The sequence below is a fragment of the Rutilus rutilus genome, assembly GCF_951802725.1.
Source record: "Rutilus rutilus genome assembly, chromosome: 16".
NCBI lineage: Eukaryota > Metazoa > Chordata > Actinopteri > Cypriniformes > Leuciscidae > Rutilus > Rutilus rutilus.
The window spans coordinates 13,423,482-13,444,425 of record NC_140224.1 but is presented as its reverse complement, the minus strand read 5'-3'; the positions used below and the strand labels follow the sequence as shown (position 1 = coordinate 13,444,425).

At 44.5% G+C, this 20,944-nt stretch overlaps 1 protein-coding gene across 3 annotated transcripts in view; it reads right to left on the bottom strand.

The window, feature by feature from the left end:
- Window positions 1-20,944, bottom strand: part of arhgap23b (Rho GTPase activating protein 23b) — a 573,311-nt gene that overhangs the window by 143,495 nt on the left and 408,872 nt on the right. The gene's annotated exons all lie outside the window — the stretch shown is intronic.

Sequence of the window (20,944 nt, the reverse complement as noted above, 5' to 3'; positions counted from 1 at the left end):
CGATACCGAACATTTTTTATTTTTTTAAATATTTGGTAAAGATACCAGTGAAATATCACAATTCTCTATTCCAATTTCAATACTACAGCAAAAACTAATAGATTAAATAAAATAAATTTAAAACATTAAAGACAAGTCAGTTATAAAATAATAGTAAATAATCAAAATACAAGCAATAGTACAAATAAAAATACAATAGAACAAAGATACAAATTAAATAAACAGTGCTTTATTTAGATTTTTATGGTAGGTCTAACAGTAGTCCCCTTTTGAGGGAACGTCAGTCGCATCCCGTGGGACCCAGTGTCTGAGGCATGTGTACCAACTAGCCACTTATGGCCGACGCAGTGATGATGTCGCAAGGTGCGCCCCAACGTATAAAAAGGGCACCTGAACACATGTCATCAGTTTCAATGTCTTCAGGAAGCCGCTTGTCTATGTGGATTGCATTGTGTTTCAAAGGAAGAGAAGATAAGAGTGCAGAGTTATGATAAGCAGACAGTTAAAATGCTGTGTCCCTCCATGTCCACGTTTCGCTGTGTCTTATCTGTCTTGGAATGGAGCATGCATTGAAGAGAGTCAAGCCGCTGAGACTTGCGGCTTGAGCCCTGTGTTTGCTGAAGCAGCATGAAGGCTGCAGCAATTGGAATCTCAGACAGAGCTGTTTGAGGAGCGTGAGGAAATTCCCTTCACTTCTCCCACCAGCTCTGCTGTCTATCTGCCTGAAGCGGCAGCCTGCTTGGCGGCTCCTTCTGTGGTAAATGATAGGGGTGTAAATCGGACAGTTCATCACGATACGATACGATATCGATTCTCTCAGCCAGCGATACGATATTTTCCGATACTTCAAAAAATTCCACGATACGATTCGATTCGATTCGATTCAGGGCTATATCGATCGATTAATCGATATTTAGATATTATGTTCACACAACCAGTTACGTTTTTATTAACTCACAAATGCAATCAAAATATATAACATGAACGTTTAATTAAACTCTTTGAAAATTGCACACCCTCTCCCAATTGGGACATTTATAACAGAAGTGGTCATTTGCAAGTACTCCGTTCTTGTTCATTTTCATAAATCATGTTTTTTATTATTATTGTGCATTCCAAGTAGTATCAATCAAACTGCAGCTGGGTTGTTTTGATTATTAATAATAATAATAATAATAATAATAATAATAATAACTTAAAATTACAAAATTAAAGTTAATTGAAAGTAGGCTATGCTTTAATATGTTAAAAGTTTTTTTTTTTTTTTTAGCAGAGCAGATACATTCACATTTCATCTTTCTGAGTCAAACAAAACCAACTAATTGCTATGATAAATAATAAAACACTCGGTTAATCTTCATAACGTTAATCTCCTCAGCTGACATAGACGCCTGACAAACTTTGTTGTGATTATCGCAGTACAGAGAGCTTTTCCCTCACCACTAAACGAGCAGCTCTAAGGTTCCGTGAAAATGTTTCAGGTTTTATTTTCCTTTTACGCCCTGAAGAAGATATCACGAGTTCATTGAAATTATCCATCCTCGATCACTTTTAGTCAGCTTTGACGAAACTCCTCTTAGCCAGCGCGTCTTTTCAAAGTGACATCTGACCTGAATACTGCGCGCTGAGTCGCTAAAACGGACTTATCGTGTTGTGTTCACCAACAAGGGTGCGAGTGCTTGTCTGTTTCTGCTGTAAAACATGAACTCGCGATGCCTTGACAGGGGACAATACCGGCTTTTGTGAAAAAAAAAAACTTGTTTAGGGTTTAGTCAGTCTTGTCAGGCGTCTTTTTCAGATGAGGAGATTAACGTTACACACCGGCAGGTGGTTAGTGAGTAAACGAAAATGTGCGCATTGGTTGAAGGATGTTACGTGAGAATGTGGAGAGTGTCAAAATAAAGGTGTATATCGATATTTTAAGTGTGGAATCGATGCATCGTATCGTTCGACGTTGTATCGATGCATCGATCCATATCGATGTATCGTTACACCCCCAGTAAATGAGGACTTGTTGCTCGCTTATGACGATATAAATAAAGTGTGGTGTCGGTAGAGACGGTTTTTTATAAAAGATCTGTTTCCTGCTCCATGCAGAAAAATGCTGAATGAGATGAGCTAGTGGAGATTATAATTTGTGCTAAAGACAGACTGAGTTTGGAATTGTCTAGCCTTAAATGCAAGATTGCAGAGAGTTTCTTAGACGAGTGATATCTGCAAAGCGTACAGCTCAAGTGAGTCTTCCATGTCTTACAGACCTACACACTGAGGTGTCAGGTTCATGGAAACATCCATATTCCACTCATGTGGCCCATCCAGCTTCGAATTATTCAAATGTAGAGGGGCTGAACTAGTGGGGTTATGGAAGGATGCCTCGGTTGGAGAGGAATAGGGATGTCACGATACCAAAATTCCAGTAGCCGGTACCGATACCATTAAAATGTTATGGTTCTCGGTACCAATTTCGGTACCACAGCAAAATCTGTTGGAACTATTTTTCTATTTTATTTAACTATTTGAACAAAAATATTAAATTCAATTCAATTACTTTATTTATGACGGTAATCATAAGTAAATAATACATACAAGCATTAAAGGTTACATGCTGTTTACATGTAAATATTGCTTATAAAAAAAAAAAAATCCCATGGAGACGTAGTTAAATCTTCTGTACAGTAGCCTAATATAATTATTTCTGTCAATTTCTTGAAGTTAAACCGAACTTTTATTTTGACGGGTTGCCGTGCAGACCGTCTCGGTTACATATGTAACCCTCGTTCCCTGAGTAGGGAACGGAGACGTTACGTCGGATGACGATGAATGGGATTTCGCTTAGAAAGCCTGTCATCTTCGAGTATATAAAACGAGCCAATGGCAATGAAATGCCATGGGTCTGCGGAATTTGCATAGCGTAACTCCGCCCCACCCTGGGGGTATATAAGGAAGTACGCTGGCAACATGCAGATATGTCTTCGCTGAGGAGCCGAGACTGAACTCAGGCGTTTCCCAGCGGTACAGCGGAAGTGGCAGGGAGACGTAACGTACCCTACTCAGGGAACGAGGGTTACATACGTAACCGAGACGTTCCCTTTCGTTGTCACTCCGAGTTACGTCGGATGACGATGAATGGGGTTCCCAGTGAAATCACGCCACCTCTCGACTGTCTTCCAGTGCCCTGCGTAAGTCTGAGCTCCCTGTCGTGAGACTGGCACGGACGAAGGACTCCTACTTAACACAGGAATACCAAGGTACACTGGGAAGCATATATCAGTGGAAATATGCAATCATGCCCAGCCCGAAGGGGGGGACTTGGAAAACACATATGACCCCGAGGGGCTGCATATGGAGAATCACTGGGGTGTCCAGCCGCAGGTGGAATATTTCAACCCCAGGGGTGGCAAGGTGGCTTGCAGAGGGAAAGACACATGCTCAAAGAGGCTTACAGTGGAATACACATGTGGGGGTCGCCCAGAGGGGGAACCATGCACATGGAGGCACCTAGCCAAGCGCGAAAGCTGCCGGTGGCATAACTCTGGCGTTGACGTCAACAGTGCTGGAGGAGACTCTGGGCTTATGAGGCTCACCTGAGGAAAATATCGCACGTATCCCGTCCGTGGAGAGGAATGGTGAGCAAGCGAAGTCACCTGAGCAGAATCTAGTACCGGCTGGTTGAAGCGAGTACATAAGAAGAAACTGGCTCCACTCGGAGATTGTAGAATCTGGCGAATGTGTTAGGTGTCGCCCAGCCTGCAGCTCTGCAGATGTCTGTTAGCTAGGCGCCATGCACTCTGGGTGGAGTGGGCCGTCACACCAAGGGGGCACGGTCGACCTTGCTGCTGGTAAGCCAAAGCAATGGCGTCCACTATCCAGTGAGACAACCTTTGCTTCGAGAGAGCCTTTCCCTTCAGCTTCCCACCATGACAGACAAAGAGCTGGTCTGAGGTCCTGAAACACTGCGTTCTGTCAACGTAAGCATGGAGTGCGCGAACTAGACAGAGCAGTGCCAAGGCTGGGTCTGCCTCCTCCAGGTACCGATGTCGCCCGTAGAGCGAGGTCAGTAGTGTGCGTGGCGGATCGACCAGCCCAGACATGGGAGGCATAGCGTCCCTGCGTGGGGGCATGGTCGAGTTTCCGCGTTCTGTCAGTGTTGGCCAGGGAAGGACCAGCGTTCCACGGCGGCCTGGTCTGACAGAACTCCCGAGTCAGCACTGCCTCGAAGGCGAAGGCGACACACAGCACTGCATGCCTGTGCCACGATAGTGACAGAGAACATACAGCCCATGATCGCCACGTGATCGAGTGCAGCGAAGGCGGAGGACGCCTGCGGGGCGCGATAAGTCACGGGACTCTCGTGAGCCGGAGGCGTCCTGATGCACGTCCGGGAGAAAGGCACTGGGAGCGAGTGCTGAGAGCAACACGCGCCCAGGAACCAATCGTAAGCCTACAGCGCTCGGGGGGAGGGCGACGCCACTCCAACCGATGCTTTCAGCTGCCCGGGCTGCTATGGTGATGACGGAGAGGCATCTGTGGCGCAATTTGTCGGGCATCAAGGAGTGTGACAAAGGAGTGTGTATTTATCTCCTTCCCCAACACGTCTTGTTTCAGAGGAAAATACAATTTCCTCCCTCACCCTCTGAGGAGGGTGGGATACAAGAGGTTGTTTTTAAAATAAATAAATATATATATAATATATATAACTGCGCAGCTCCCCCTGTAGCCTAAATGATCTAGCACAGCAGCACCTGCTTAAAAAAAATTCTGGCGCCGCCCCTGGTTATAACGGCCCACATATTAAAAATGGTCGGGTTTAAATCGGGCTCGGGCTCATAATTACAGTGAACGTGTCGGGTCGGGCCGGGCTCGGACACAACGTGCTCGGGCTCGGGTAGGGTCGGGCTTGATTTGTTGGGCCCGATTTAAGCTCTACCGCTAACACAACACCGTTTTAACAGAAAACGTCTCGGTTACGTATGTAACCCTCGTTCCCTGAGTACAGGGAACGGAGACGTGTCGTCGGGGGAGTTCCCTGACAAATTGGGATCATGCTAGGGGGACCAATTGCCTTCGAGTGAATTAAAACGAGCCAATGAAAATTGGCATGCGAGATTTGCATTCCGCAGCCCGCCTACCAGCGCGGGTATAAAAGGCGGAAGCAACGCATACACAATGCTTTTCGCTGAGGAGCCGAACAGTGTCCAGTCCTCCGCGAAGGTACAGCAACATGGCGAAGGGACGACATGTCTCCGTTCCCTGTACTCAGGGAACGAGGGTTACATACGTAACCGTGACATTCCCTTTCGTCCTGGGAACTCCAACGTGTCGTCGGGGGAGTTCCCTGACAAATTGGGATCCCTAATAAAACACCATGGTGCTGGCCCCTTCCAGCGCCCAGCTAAGCTACCCTGCAGCAGTTTCTTGAATAAGTTGCGGGAGCTAGCTAGGGAATCACACTTCTGTTCCGCAAGACCCGCTCAGTGGATATTGGAAACACTGGGAAAGCGTGCCCGACCCCAAGGAAAATAATAAAAGGGGGGGGGGGGGGGGACGCTGCGGAAGCTGAGGCCACCTAGAAGAAGGCCCACAAATACACACATGTACTAACCACGTAGGGTAGTGAAACATATGGCAGTCCTTGAAGGTAGTCCCAGTCCGGAGGAGTGAGGAGCGTACTCAACAAGGACGACAGAATGAGTCTGTCAAGGGGAAGACACGGCTGAACTGCACGTGGCAATCATGGGTAGCCGCAGGAACCACTGGAAAAGACACCCAGTCTACTAGCAACTCCTTACTGAAGGTAGCAGACCTGGTGCCGGCGGTCCGCAACGCCTGGCACCGGAGGGGGTGATGGAGGAACTCACGAGGTTAGCCGTTTGCTGGGTAACCCACGGAGCAAAAAGACGCACGTCTCCGCTCACGGAGTGGCGTAGCAAGCCGACACAACCTATTCCCTCTGTACCGAGTTTGGCCGTAGCGAGTACTCGGGAGTAAATAGGTTCCACACGTAGGCTAGCGAACGTGTTCGGTGTCGCCCAGCCCGCAGCTCTACAGATGTCTGTCAGCGAGGCGCCTTGAGCCAAAGCCCAGGAAGCGGCAACACCTCTAGTAGAGTGAGCGCGCAACCTGGGAGGACAAGGCTCACCAGAGACTCATACGCTCGGGTGATAGCATCCACTAACCAGTGAGCTAACCTCTGCTTGGAGACAGCCTTCCCCTTCTGCTGGCCTCCGTAACAGACAAAGAGCTGATCTGAGGTCCTGAAGCTTTGCGTTCTGTCAATATAAACCCGCAGGACGCGGATGGAACAGAGAAAAGCTAGGGCTGGGTCTGCCTCCTCCTGGGGCAGCGCTTGCAGGTTCACTACCTGATCCGCGAAGGGAGTGGTTGGAACCTTGGGCACATATCCGAGCCGGGGTCTCAATACTACGTGAGAAAGGCCCGGCCCAAACTCTAGGCTTGATTCGTCGACGGAAAAAGCCTGCAGATCCCCGACCCTCTTGAAAGAGGCCAATGCTAACAGGAGCGCTGTCTTAATGGACAGGATATTAAGCTCTACTGTCAACAAAGGCTCAAAGGGAGGACTTTGAAGAGCTCTAAGTACCAGAGCTAAGTCCCAAGAGGGTACAGAGTGCAAAACATGAGGTGGATTTAACCTCCTAGCACCCTTAAGGAATCTGATGATCAGGTCGTGCTTCCCCAAAGACTTACCTTCTACTGCATCGTGATGTGCGGCTATTGCGGCAACATACACTTTGAGGGTGGAGGGAGACAGCCTTCGCGACTCCGAAGACACTCCAAATCAGCTGGACCGACTGGGGATGGAGTCGCCATTCTCCTGGCAGGGGAGGCAGCCGTGAAAGCTCGTCTGCCACACGGTTGAGCTCCCCTGGAACATGAACGGCACGAAGCGACCTCAGATGCTTCGGACTCCATAGGAGGAGGTGGGAGGCGAGTCGCGACATGCGACGGGAGCGTAGACCACCTTGATGGTTGATGTACGCAACGGTCGCAGTGCTGTCCGTACGGACCAATAGGTGCTTGTGTCTGAGAAACCCCTTGAGGCGACACAAGGCTAGGTGTACTGCTTGCAACTCTAGGCAGTTGATGTGCCAATGCAGCTGGGGCCCCGTCCACAGACCTGAGACTGCATGCCCTTTGTACATGGCCCCCCAACCCATGGCAAAGGCATCTGTGAAAACCACAGCATGCCTGGAAACCTGGACTAAGGGCACTCCGGCCCGAAGAAATGCAGGATCCGACCATGGGGAGAAGGTTTGGCGACAGTGCGGGGTTACTTTGACCCGGAACGTGCCGCTCTGCCACGCCCACCTCGGGACTCGATCGTGAAGCCAGCGCTGAAGCGGTCTCATATGTAACAGGCCGAGCGACGTTACTGCGGCTGCGGCTGCCATATGCCCCAGGAGCCTCTGAAATTGTTTCAGTGGAACCGCTGACCTGCCTCGAAAGGACCTGAGGCAGGTGAGCACTGACTGGACGCGTTCCTCCGTGAGGCGCGCAGTCTGGGCGACCGAGTCCAGTTCCATACCAAGATAAGAGATCCTCTGCACGGGGCAGAGTCTGCTCTTGTCCCAGTTGACCTGAAGCCCCAACCGGCTGAGGTGCCGAAGCACCATGTCCCTGTGATCGCACAACACATCTCACGAGTGGGCTAGAATGAGCCAGTCGTAGAGATAGTTGAGAATGCGAACGCCTTGTTCTCTCATGGGAACAATGGCCGCCTCCGCGACTTTCGTGAAGACACGGGGCGACAGGGCAAGCCCGAAGGGTAGGACTTTGTACTGATACGCTCGACCCTCGAAAGCAAACCGTAGAAACGGTCTGTGTCGGAGAAGAATCGAGACGTGAAAGTACACGTCCTTCAGGTCGATCGCTGCAAACCAATCCTGGGGACGGATGCATTCGAAAATGCGCTTCTGCGTGAGCATTTTGAACGGGAGTTTGTGCAGGGCCCGAATCAAAACTCGCAGGTCCAGGATTGGTTGTAACCCACCGCCTTTGTTGGGTACAATGAAGTAGGGACTGTAAAACCCGACCTCATCTCGGCAGGAGGGACCGGCTCGATCGCGTCCTTCGCCAGCAGGACGCAGATCTCTTTCCGCAAGACAGGGGCATCCACTGACCGCACACGGGTGAAGTGGATGCCTCTGAACTTGGGAGGCCGGCGTGCAAACTGAATTGCATAGCCGAACCGGATGGCACGGATAAGCCATCGGGACGGACCCGGAAGCGCTAGCCAGGCTTCTAGAGACCGTCCCAACGAGCCAATCCGAACCACCGGCGTACCCGCGGAGGGGCAGCGAGGTGGAAGACCTCGCTTCCTATCACTTCTGCTACTAAAGATTGCTTTATTAATAATCTTCCTGATCAGTTTCATCATCTCAGCATCTCAGATAGCTTAGAAAAACTTGATATTGCAACAGAAACTTTTAACTCTCTCTTTTCCAGCACTTTAGACACAGTTGCTCCTTTGCGCTTAAAGAAGATTAAAGAAAATAATCCAACGCCGTGGTACAACGAGCACACTCAGGCCCTTAAGAGAGCAGCCAGAAAAATGGAGCGCAACTGGAAGAAAACAAAACTAGAGGTATTTCGCATTTCATGGAAAGAGAGCTCGATTGCTTACAGAGAGGCTTTAAAAGCTGCTAGATCTGCTTATTTTTCAAACCTATTAGAAGAAAATAAACATAATCCTAGGTATTTATTTGAAACAGTGGCTAAACTAACGAAAAAGAAAGCTTCAAACACAGAAGTTTCCAAGCAGCACAGCAGTAATGACTTTATGAACTTCTTCACTTATAAGATTGATAATATCAGGGACAAAATTATAACTATGCAACCGTCTACTACAGTATCGCATCAGGCAGTGCATTGTAGTCTCCCTGAGGAAATATTTGATTCATTCATTGCTATAGGAGAGGAAGAATTTACTAAACTCGTTAAATCATCTAAATCTACAACATGTATGCTAGACCCTATACCGACTAAGCTACTGAAAGAGATGCTTCCAGAGGTCATAGATCCTCTTCTTAATATCATTAATTCCTCTTTGTCTCTAGGATACGTACCAAAAAACTTTAAGCTGGCTTTGATTAAACCGCTTGTTAAAAAAATGCAACTTGATCCTTCAGAATTAGTCAATTACAGGCCGATCTCGAATCTACCTTTTCTGTCAAAGATACTAGAAAAGGCAGTATCTTCACAACTATGTTCCTTTCTAGAAAGAAATGATATCTGCGAGGATTTTCAGTCCGGATTTAGACCATACCATAGTACTGAGACTGCTCTCGTTAGACTAACAAATGATTTGCTCTTATCATCCGATCGTGGTTGTGTCTCTCTATTAGTGTTACTCGATCTTAGTGCTGCGTTTGACACCATTGACCACAACATTCTTTTAAATAGACTAGAAAACTATGTTGGCATTAGTGGAATTGCACTAGCATGGTTTAAATCATACTTATCTGACCGTTATCAGTTTGTAGCAGTAAATGAAGAGATGTCTTATCAATCACAAGTTCAGTATGGCGTACCACAGGGCTCAGTACTAGGACCGCTGCTGTTCACTCTGTACATGCTACCCTTAGGAGATATCATTAGGAAACATGGCATTAGCTTTCACTGTTATGCCGACGATACTCAGCTCTATATTTCTTCAAAACCTAACGAAACTTACCAATTCACTAAATTAACAGAATGCATAGCTGATATAAAAAACTGGATGACTCGTAATTTCCTACTTCTAAATTCTGAAAAAACAGAGATTCTAATTATTGGACAAAAAACTTCCTCACGTAATAACCTAGAATACTGTCTAACACTTGATGGCTGCTCTGTTAAGTCTTCGTCGTCGGTTAGGAACCTGGGTGTGCTCTTTGATACCAATCTTTCATTTGAAAGTCACGTGTCTAGTATCTGTAAAACCGCATTTTTCCATCTTAAAAATATATCTAAATTACGTCATATGCTCTCATTGACAAATGCGGAACAATTAGTCCATGCGTTCATGACCTCAAGGCTAGATTATTGTAATGCTCTACTGGGTGGTTGCCCTGCACGCTTAATAAACAAACTACAGCTGGTTCAAAACGCAGCAGCTCGAGTTCTTACCAGAACCAGGAAGTATGACCATATTAGCCCGGTTCTGTCAAAACTGCACTGGCTCCCTATTAAACATCGCATCAATTTTAAAATATTGCTGATTACTTACAAAGCACTAAATGGTTTAGCTCCGCAGTACTTGAGCGAGCTCTTAACGCATTATACTCCTTCACGTCTATTGCGATCTCAAAATTCCGGCCAGTTGATAATACCTAGAATATCTAAATCGACTGCTGGCGGTAGATCCTTTTCCTATTTAGCACCAAAACTTTGGAACAGTCTTCCTACCATTGTCCGGGAAGCAGACACACTCTGTCAGTTCAAATCTAGATTAAAGACACATCTCTTTGACATAGCGTTCACATAATACATTATAGACTTCTATAATTCAATATTAGGCTGCATAGATTAGGTCAGCTGGAACCGGGAACACTTCCCATAAATCCTGATGTACTTGTTACATCATGAGAAGAATGGCATCTACGCTAATTTTAGTGTCTTTGTTTATCCCAAGGTTTTCCCGCAGCCTGCCGGATCCAGGCCGTTTCCAGATCTGATGAAGGACCTTCGCCTGGACCCGATGACAACGCAGTGCTGAAGGGCCAACTAGTCTCTCCCTATGGAGGATCCCTTTCCCACTCTACAGATAACGCGTCGTCGGGAAAACTCAATTTGCGTATCTACCCCGAATTGATAAAATAAAATAAAATTCTGAATCAAAACTATAAGGAAACACCAGTAATTTGTTTAGGTTTGGTTTGTAGGGAATTCCAAACCTGCACACATATATTCAAACGCACATAACTATAGAACCCGTTCTTAATGCGCATCTGAACGCCATCAGCGTTTCTCACAGGTTCGCGTTTAAAGTCTGTGTAGAGAGAATGGTGTCGTCTTGGCGGCCCTAATTTAAAAACAAATGATCGTTGCGACGGAAGCGAATCAATCAAAACTAACTTTAGCTGGAAAATAACTTTATTAAAGAACCGCTATAAAGCCAAAACAATCTTACGTTATATTATACATTTATCTCTGTGAAGCTGCTTTGAGACAATCTACATTGTTAAAAGCGCTATATAAATGAAAAAAAAAAAAAAAAAAAAAAAAAAAAAAAGACAGGGACCCGGCTCTGGTGGCGTTGTAGCGACCGAGAGTGGGGTCTGGGCGTTTTAACTTGACACCAACCTGCTTCAACCAGGGGGCAGACGGCAGAGAAGGCCCGTGGGCATTCTGCTGCGGGCTGCCCAGTGGCGAAGGGAGGGGGAGAGACGAGGAACGAGGCCCTGCCATTCTGACCCCCTCGGACGGAGGAGACTGGTCTTATTTTACTGCCAGTCTCGACTGTGAGGGGAAACGAGGAGCGAGGCCCGGGGGCATCGAGTCCTGGTTTCCGCCTCACCCAGTGAGAGACGAGAGTGATAAGGCCATAGCCCTCACTGCCATCTGAGCGCTGGGGTCCGTGAGCGACTCAGAGGAAGTGGACTGCTCAAACTTTGGGTACCGCTGACTGGATGACCAGCGGCGGAACAGAAACAAAATTCTCCGCCCGGCCCTCCCCCGGGGGAAGGAGTGGTGGTGACACGCACTCCCGAAGAGCAGATCGTCACATACTCTGGGTCGCTCCTCTCAGGGTCATTTCCCTTCCTTTTGCTGGGGAAAACGAACTCCAAGCGGGCTGGTTTTGAGGCGCTTCTGGACCACCAGTGTGGACATCGTCTGACCGAGGGCCAGCATTGTGACTAATCACGGTCAGTCACTAAGCGCAGCTCCACCCCGAGTCAGAACTACCCACGTGCAGTGAAAGTGCAGGGGTAGTGAGAGAGGAAAAACTTCTGCAGATTTAGGCATGTTTGGCTTGCCATATTGGCACCAAAATGCTTCCATACTGCCAAAAAATTTCACACACATCCAGGCACTTTAGAATAGCCCAAGTGTGGCTGTCAAGTCTGAATCTTCAGCATGAGAACACACCATTATAGTAGGAACTCAGCATCATTTTCAGAGTATAACAGCCCTCTCTCCGATGTAGCAATCGACATCTGTCCTCCCCTGGAGCCCCGAATGAAATGCTTGGTCCCTCATGAGAAGGACCAGAATCACATCCGAAAGCCTCGACGGCACACGGCACGCTGATTGGCTCAAGTCTTTACGAGAAAGAGGAGACAAACAACGTGCCGACGTGGTCATGCACTCATGAGAGAACATGAACCACCCACGTACGCAGTCTCAACACGCTGATTAGGCATGTGAAACAGTGATCGTGGCCGTCAACCAGGCATGCAAGACAGTGAACGTGGCCATCGCCTCGTGGCGCTCAAGCCTTCAGGCAAGGCGAACAACGTGCCGACGTGGTCATGCTCTCATGTAGACAGCACAAACCACCCACGAACACCGTCTCAGCATGTTTGCGATGCGCTAGAGGAGTGAGTGGTTCGTGCTCACTGTAACCCTCAGATCACCAATGTTATTTGCCAAAGTAGCCCTCCTCTGGTGCACCAGAAGAGAAACTAGATCGGGAAATAAGCAAAGGGACTCACCTCATAGAGGCACGCGAGTCTTGATCTTGACAGCGCATCTTGAGCGCCGAATGATGCGCGCTGGGTTGCCGTGACAACCCGCGCTGTCAACCGGCGCTCGACGGCACACGGCATGCTGAGCGGCTCGAGCCTTTAAAAAGGGGAGACGAACAACGTGCCGACGTGGTCATGCACTCCTGAGAGAACATGAACCACCCACGAACGTAGTCTCACACACTGATTAGGCATGTGAAACAATGAACGTGGCCGTCAAATGAGGACAGGAAACGGTCGCATCCAGAAACACACGAGTGAAACGTCATCCTGAAAAGGACGCGATCTTCACTCGTGTTGCTCTTTCAGGAAGAAAGTACTCTCTTTATTGTGCTGAAGCACACAGGGACCCAACGCGGAAACACAGCGGGGAAACTGCAAGCCCGCTGTGCGCACTCAACCGTTTACCAGCTGTGAAAACAGCTTTTGAATTAACAGCGTGTAGACGCAGCCGGCAGACAGGAAATCGCGCGGTCGCTGAAACGCCGTCTCACCAACACAGAGAGATCCCCTCCCGAAACAGCAGACTCGTAGAGCGTAAGAAAAATACAATCTTAAAGCTCATTCACTCAGAGAGGACACAACCGGTCGGTCTGATGGCGTGCACATGCGCAGTCAAGTCAAGTCAAGTCATCTTCATTTATATAGCGCTTTTAACAATGTAGATTGTTCCAAAGCAGCTTTACATTGATAATAGGAAATGTAAAGTAAAGTGTTTTGGCTTTATAGCAGCTCTAGAATAAAGTTATTGTCCAGGTAAAGTTAGTTTGATTGATTCACTTCCGTCGCAACGATCATTAGTTATTAACTAAGGGGCCGCTAACACGACACCGTTTTAACAGAAAACTCTTAAGTTCTTTCTGCGCAAACTTCAAAAACGCAAACCAGTGAGAACGCCGATGGCGTGCACATGTGTATTACGAGTTCAGACTATAGGTATGCACGTTTGAAAATATGTGCGCAGGCGTGTAGTCCTTCCCTACAAATCAACCCTCAACATACTACTTGTCTGGCCTTAAAATTAATAATACTGAATTTTTATCACTTCCATGTAGCCACGCGAACCGGAATTATCCAGACAACGCTTTATCTGTAGATAGGTAAAGGGAGGGGAGGGAGGCCTTCACAGGGAAGAGCCTAGTTGACATTTCAGGACTGCGCTGTCGTCGCGTCCAGGCGCAGGTCCTTCATCAGATCTGGATACAGCCTGGATCCGGCGGACTGCGGTAAACCTCGGGATAAACAGAGAGACTAATATTAGAGTAGATGCCATTCTTCTTATGATGTAAAGAGCACATCAGGATTTATGGGAAGTCTTCCCGGTTCCGGCTGACCTAATCTATGCAACCTAACGCTGAATTATAAAAGTCTATAATATGTTATGTGTATGCTAGGTCAAAGAGATGTGTTTTTAGTCTAGCTTTGAACTGACAGAGTGTGTCTGCTTCCCGGACAATGTTAGGAACACTGTTCCAAAGTTTTGGTGCTAAATAGGAAAAGGATCTACCGCCAGCAGTTGATTTTGATATTGTAGGTATTATCAACTGGCCGGAATTTTGAGATCGCAATAGACGTGAAGGACTATAACGCGTTAAGAGCTCGCTTAAGTACTGCAGAGCTAAACCATTTAGTGCTTTGTAAGTAATCAGCAATATTTTAATGTTGCCAATGCAGTGTTGACAGAACAGGGCTAATATGGTCATACTTCCTGGTTCTTGTAAGAACTCGAGCTGCTGCGTTTTGGACCAGCTGTAATTTGTTTATTAAGCGTGCAGGGCAACCACCCATAATAGCATAACAATAATCTAGCCTTGATGTCATGAACGCATGAACTAATTGACCTATGTCTAAGTCACGCCCCCAAACGCGATGAGCCAATCACAGTGCGCATAGCTAACCCAATACACTCGGACATTCTCTGCTTCCACGTCCATTGAAATGCATTGCAGTTAGTCAGTTTTCATTCGTTTTTATATGTTTTTTCTTGTCATTTTAAATTTAAAATGATCAAACGGTCTGCATGGGGTACATGCAACTCCGACACTAGGTATCCCGAGAGGCTGGGCGACGGTGTGTATTTTTTGACAGACATTGCATTATATTCCAGGGTAGTCTATCCATGGAAGTTTGTTATGACTGCTGTTTATTTATTTATTTATTTATTTATTTAAATCTTGCATTCTACATATACCAATTATTTAAAATGGCTTATGTGATATAACATCATTAAGAAATAAGTAACATGATTTAACAATGAACAAAAGAATATTTATAAATAAATATTAACCAAGGTGAACAAATGCATGATATTCATACATTCATAATACAGAATTTAGAATGTGGTACATGTTAATTGTACAAATTTTGCCCCACTACTTTAGGAGTAGTGGTGCCACTAATGAAGTGATCCAATTATTCTAAGTTTTACAAGATTAATCTCTCATCTAAACTCACTCATAAAATACAAATTACCCATACAAATGAAAGAACTTCTGACTGGACAAATGTAGTGTACAGCTCAGGGGTCAGCAACCTATGACACGTGTGACAACACTGGCAGACGGAGGGGTAATCGCTGGCACGTGAGCAAAAACGAATGTATTAATGAAAAAGTGTATATTTTTTTCTTGATTTACCCCGAAAGAATGGAAGTGAAATGTGACAACATGCCCCATAGGTGGGACATGTTGTAAAATGTGAGGGGCACATACATGACCATAAAACAGTTATCTGTGTAATCTGATCTAATAAAAAAATATGCAAGACAAACTAAAATATTTTGTCAATAAAATACAATTATTAACTTTTTCATATAAAATAATGCCATTTTTTAATAATTACATTTTGACAACAAACACACTGCAAAACACAGCTATACAGCAAAGTTCAAAACTATTATTTAATAATTTCTGAACTGTTTTTATTCACCTTTTTCTAATGGTTTCTCAATAGAATTAATAAAAGTATAGAATAGAATAATATAGTTCTAATACTTCCTGCTCAGCTACTGTTCGGACGCTCTTGCTTACTGCTCCGCGCTTTGCTCTATCGCTTTTACATTTTATCTCCTATTTTTTCTATATTTTATTTCCTTTATTTTATTTCCTTTTATCACCTAATTTTAACTTCAGCAAATCAGCACAGTGCTCATACGACAAAGTTTGGATTACTACAAAAACTGAGAATTCTTTTAACCGACCAGCTTACATTCCGGGAAAGGAAAACACAACTGCCTACAAGGATAAGAGAAAATGCCTCTTCTGGAATCTTCTTGCTGCACCAACTGCCACAGACTTTTACAAAGGATTGCAGTTCTTGAAACAAAGTTACTTACGGGACCACCAAACCAGACGGAGCACACAACAGAGCTTCGTCATGGACACCCTCAGCATACCGGTGAGTCCCATGAAACTAGTACTCCTCGACAGGTAGAGAAACAAGCCGATCGACTTACTAATCGATGGCACAAACAGGGAGCTAAACCCAAAGGCACTCGAGACATCAGATTGTCACGAGCATCACATATTGCCGCAGTAGCATGCTCTACCCCAGATACAGCTCTGACAAGGATTGCAAACACTGGTCTGCTACCACTGCCTATACATCATGAGAACAGATTTGAAGTACTAATGAATGTAAATGAGGAATCCACAAATGTGATGAATGTGATCGAACACAGACTGAATAGGCCAGTAGCTAACACTGATGCTAACTGGCGCTCAAGGTCGAGCAGACAGCGGCACTCAGCTCAGAGCGCAGCCGGGCCCAGGACTCTGATAGTGGGGGACTCCATAATCAGAAACATTAGCAACAGGGATACAACTACGTGCTGCCTTCCACAAGCAACAACTTCTGATATAAACAGGGAACTTCAGAACATTCTGATGAAACATAAGACTGCAAATCGACTCATCATACATGTGGGGAAGAATGATATTCATAAAGAGCAGTCAGAACTCCCTAAGAAGGATTTCAATGAACTTTTTGAAACACTTAAAAGACTGAAAGTTCAAACATTCATCAGTGGACCACTACCAGCAAGAGGAACAAACAGGTTTTCACGGTTGCTTGGGCTTAATACATGACTGCAAAAAACCTGCAATATAAAAGCAGTGAACTTCATTGACAATTTCAATCTTTTCTGGAGTCAACGACAACTGTTTCATCGGGATGGCCATCACCCAAACAAACTTGGTTCAAGAGTGTTAAAGGACAATATCTACTTCTCCCTAAATCATCCTTCTGCGGTTTGTGCCAATCCACTCAATCTGAACGGCACACACACACCTGGACACAGTATGAATGACCACGGGACTTCACTTCAGCAGCAAAATGGACATGATAACACCACTCCACCACAACAACCTCTGCTCACGGACACAATCTCAGCAGAGCCCTGCCCACAGAGCTCACCACAGACAGCCATGTCAGAACTGCCTGAAGATTCAGCACCCAAGGATGACTTCCTGGAAAACAGCCAGGGAAGCCAGGACAGCATATTACAGCCTCCTATAACACCAGAGCAACAGCCCCTTTCACCAGACACTTTCTCCCTCTCCCCTGCAACGCCACTACTGTGCTTCTCACAGAAAATGGAAGAACTGGTGCATGCTGGAACCAGACTATCCCACTCTTTTGCTGCAAGCCCCCAGATACCAACTAAAAAAAGACAGGCACCACTACCACCAAAGCCTGCGGGCCCAGCTCGCCCTCCCCCTCCTCCTGTGAGAGCTCTTCGGCCTCTGCCACAACGCCAGGGCCCACACCCTCCTCCTTCTGCTCGAGGTGAACCAAAAACAACTGATACCAGCTCTCAGTGATATGTGTCGGGTCCCCGTTTTGATAACAGTAACTTTCTCAAATGTTTACAAAACAAGCGGGAACCCAGTGTGCCTGTATCTTTCTCTATTGCTGTTCTATTACATGATAGAAAGTCTAAGGCCTTCAATAGCCGTACAGCAAACCCAACTAATCTGGTGCCTATTACACGTCAAACTAATATTGCTGTGGGGAAAAGTAAGTCTGTTAAGTTAGCTCTTTTAAACATTCGCTCACTTAAAAATAAATTACTTCTAGTCAACGACTTAATAACCACAAACAACCTGGATTTTATGCTTCTAAATGAAACCTGGCTAGAAGACAGCTACAGTGCAACAATCCTCAATGAAGCAGCCCCTCCTAACTTTACTTTTATGAGTGTCTGCAGAGCTGTTAAGAGAGGTGGGGGTCTAGCTGCTCTTTTTAAAGATATCTATCAATGTAAGCAAATATCATTTGGGAATTACTTGTCTTTCGAATATCTGGGTATTGTGTTAAAAGGTGCTCCACGCATTTTACTTTTCATTATTTACAGGCCTCCAAAATACTCTCCAGCCTTCGCTGAGGACTTTACAGAACTGTTATCAACAATTACCTCAGAGTTTGACTGTTTTGCCATTGCTGGAGATTTTAACCCTTGTGTGGTGTTCGGGTCATTTTGACCCGGAGAGAATTTTCTTTTACCCCAAAATACTAGTTAATGTTATCGCTTTGGACTGAAACTTAGTGACTTTATTCACAGATGGTATAACTACTTCTCAAATGTTTTTTGACAATTTTCTTACTTTTTTAGGGGGGATTTTGTCACCTTGTTACACTTGTGGTCTTCCCGGTCAAAAATGACCGGACTACAAGAAATTGCTTAGAAATCACTTGTTATGCAATATTATCACCCAATATTGGATTCAATCTTTTTGTCAACTTGTTCTCTTTCAATTAGGACTGGTTTTATATTTCTATTTGCATCTGATTAATCGCAGGCCTCATTTATTTGACAGTAGGCATCTCATTTTTTGAGTAAAAAAAACATTATTTATGAATAATTTTGGAAATTTTAAATAAAATCTGAAGAAAATTGGCACTGTTGATCACACTAGTCTACTTTAATATTTCACCAGGAATTTTGTTTTGAAAAACTTTTATTTTGTACAAAATGGCACATTGTCACACTTGTGGTCTTCCCGGTCAAAAATGACCGGCCTACAAAAAATTGCTTATAAATCACTCTTTATGCAATATTATCACCCAATATTGGATTCAATCTTTTTGTCAACTTGTTCTCTTTCAATTAGGACTGGTTTTATATTTCTATTTGCATCTGATTAATTGTAGGCCTCATTTATTTGAGAGTAGGCATCTCAATTTTTGAGTAAAAAAAATATATATTTTTGAATAATTTGGGGAAAATAAAATAAAATCTGAAGAAAATTGGCACTGTTGATCACACTAGTGTACTTTAATTTTTCACCAGGAATTTTGTTTTGAAAAACTTTTATTTTGTACAATATGGCACAGAGTTACACTTGTGGTGTTCCACTGGGCCATTGAGGGCCATTGTGGGCCATTGTTTCAATGGGCCATTGAAAGTGAATGGGAGAGACCAATGCAAACAATGAATGGAACAACACAAAATAGGTATCATTTTAAAGCTTAGAATCTCAGCTTTTTAATGCAATCACTTTGATCAACTCCTAACGAGAGCCGAGTTATCTCTCTAAAACAGAGTGTACCACCCGCAGGCGCCACTTAGCTGCGAAATAAATAATCATAATATTTTTCAAAACTATTACCTTGATCAACTTAAAATAGGTGTCATTTGAAAGCTTAGAGTCTGAAATTTACAATGAATGTAGCCAATTTGATAAACTCCTAAGTAGTGCTGAGTTATTTGCTGATAAATAAAAAAAAACAAATTCATAATTTATAAACTACTTTTTTGTACTACATTCAGAAATATGTCAAATACATCATACAGCTCAGATAGTCCTGTGTCATATGTCATTTGAAAGGTCTCAATGAGTAGAATACAGCAAGCATAATTGTTTCAGGCTTTTTATTAAACTTGAGCGAGGTTTTTGTAAAAGAAGCCCTTCAAGAGACCCATGTGTAAACCATATATGGATGATGGAATTTTAGACACATTTCCGCTCGTAACTTCATGAAACATGCTCCGATTGTGGAAAATGACACATCATTATTTACAGCAGATGCTTACAATTAAAATGAGTCCAAACTCAACATAATCCATCACACAGAACTAAATATATTCCTCATGGAGTTCTAACACAAAAAATACCACAGACACACAGACTCACATAGCCAGGCAAGGTAGCTTAGACTTGGCCTTTTTACTCGTATATTCATGAAACATACATCGATCATGAAAAATGAAACATCGTTATTTACAGCAGGAGCTCACGATTAAAAAGAGCCCAAACTCAGCATAATCCATCACTCAGATCTAAAGATATTCCTCATGGCGTTTTAACACAAAAAATACCACAGACGCACCTAGCCAAGTATATACTCATGAAGCTCTCACGTTTGGTTTTCGCTCATAACTTCACGAAGCATGCACAGATCGTAGAAAAATGTACATCATTATTTTCAGTAGACTATCACAATTAAAAAGAGCCCAAACTCAGCATAATCCATCACTCAGATCTAAAGATATTCCTAATGGAGTTGTAACACACGAACCCCCACAGGCGCTCACAGAGCCTTGAATATAGATGTAGCCTAGCACTTATGTCGCGTTTTAACTCATAACTCAATGAAGCATGCATAAATTGTGAAAAATGGCACATCATTATTTACATGAGATTGTTAAGATTAAAAAGAGCCCAAACTCACCATAATCCATCACATGCACATATGTGTACATAAACAATGAACATGCTCCTGAAAACTTTTCAGTCTCTCCCATTCACTTTCAATGGCCCATTGAAACAATGGCCCTCAATGGCCCAGTGGAACACCACAAGTGTAACTCTGTGCCATTTTGTACAAAATAAAAGTTTTTCAAAACCAAATTCCTGGTGAAAAATTAAAGTAGACTAGTGTGATCAACAGTGCCAATTTTCTTCAGATTTTATTTAATATTTCCAAAATTATTCAAAAATAATGTTTTTTTTTACTCAAAAAATGAGATGCCTACTCTCAAATAAATGAGGCCTACGGTTAATCAGATGCAAATAGAAATATAAAACCAGCCCTAATTGAAAGAGAACAAGTTGACAAAAAGATTGAATCCAATATTGGGTGATAATACAACATAACAAGTGATTTATAAGCTATTGTGTAGTCCGGTCATTTTTGACCGGGAAGACCACAAGTGTGACAATGTGCCATTTTGTACAAAATAAAAGTTTTTCAAAACAAAATTCCTGGTGAAATATTAAAGTAGACTAGTGTGATCAACAGTGCCAATTTTCTTCAGA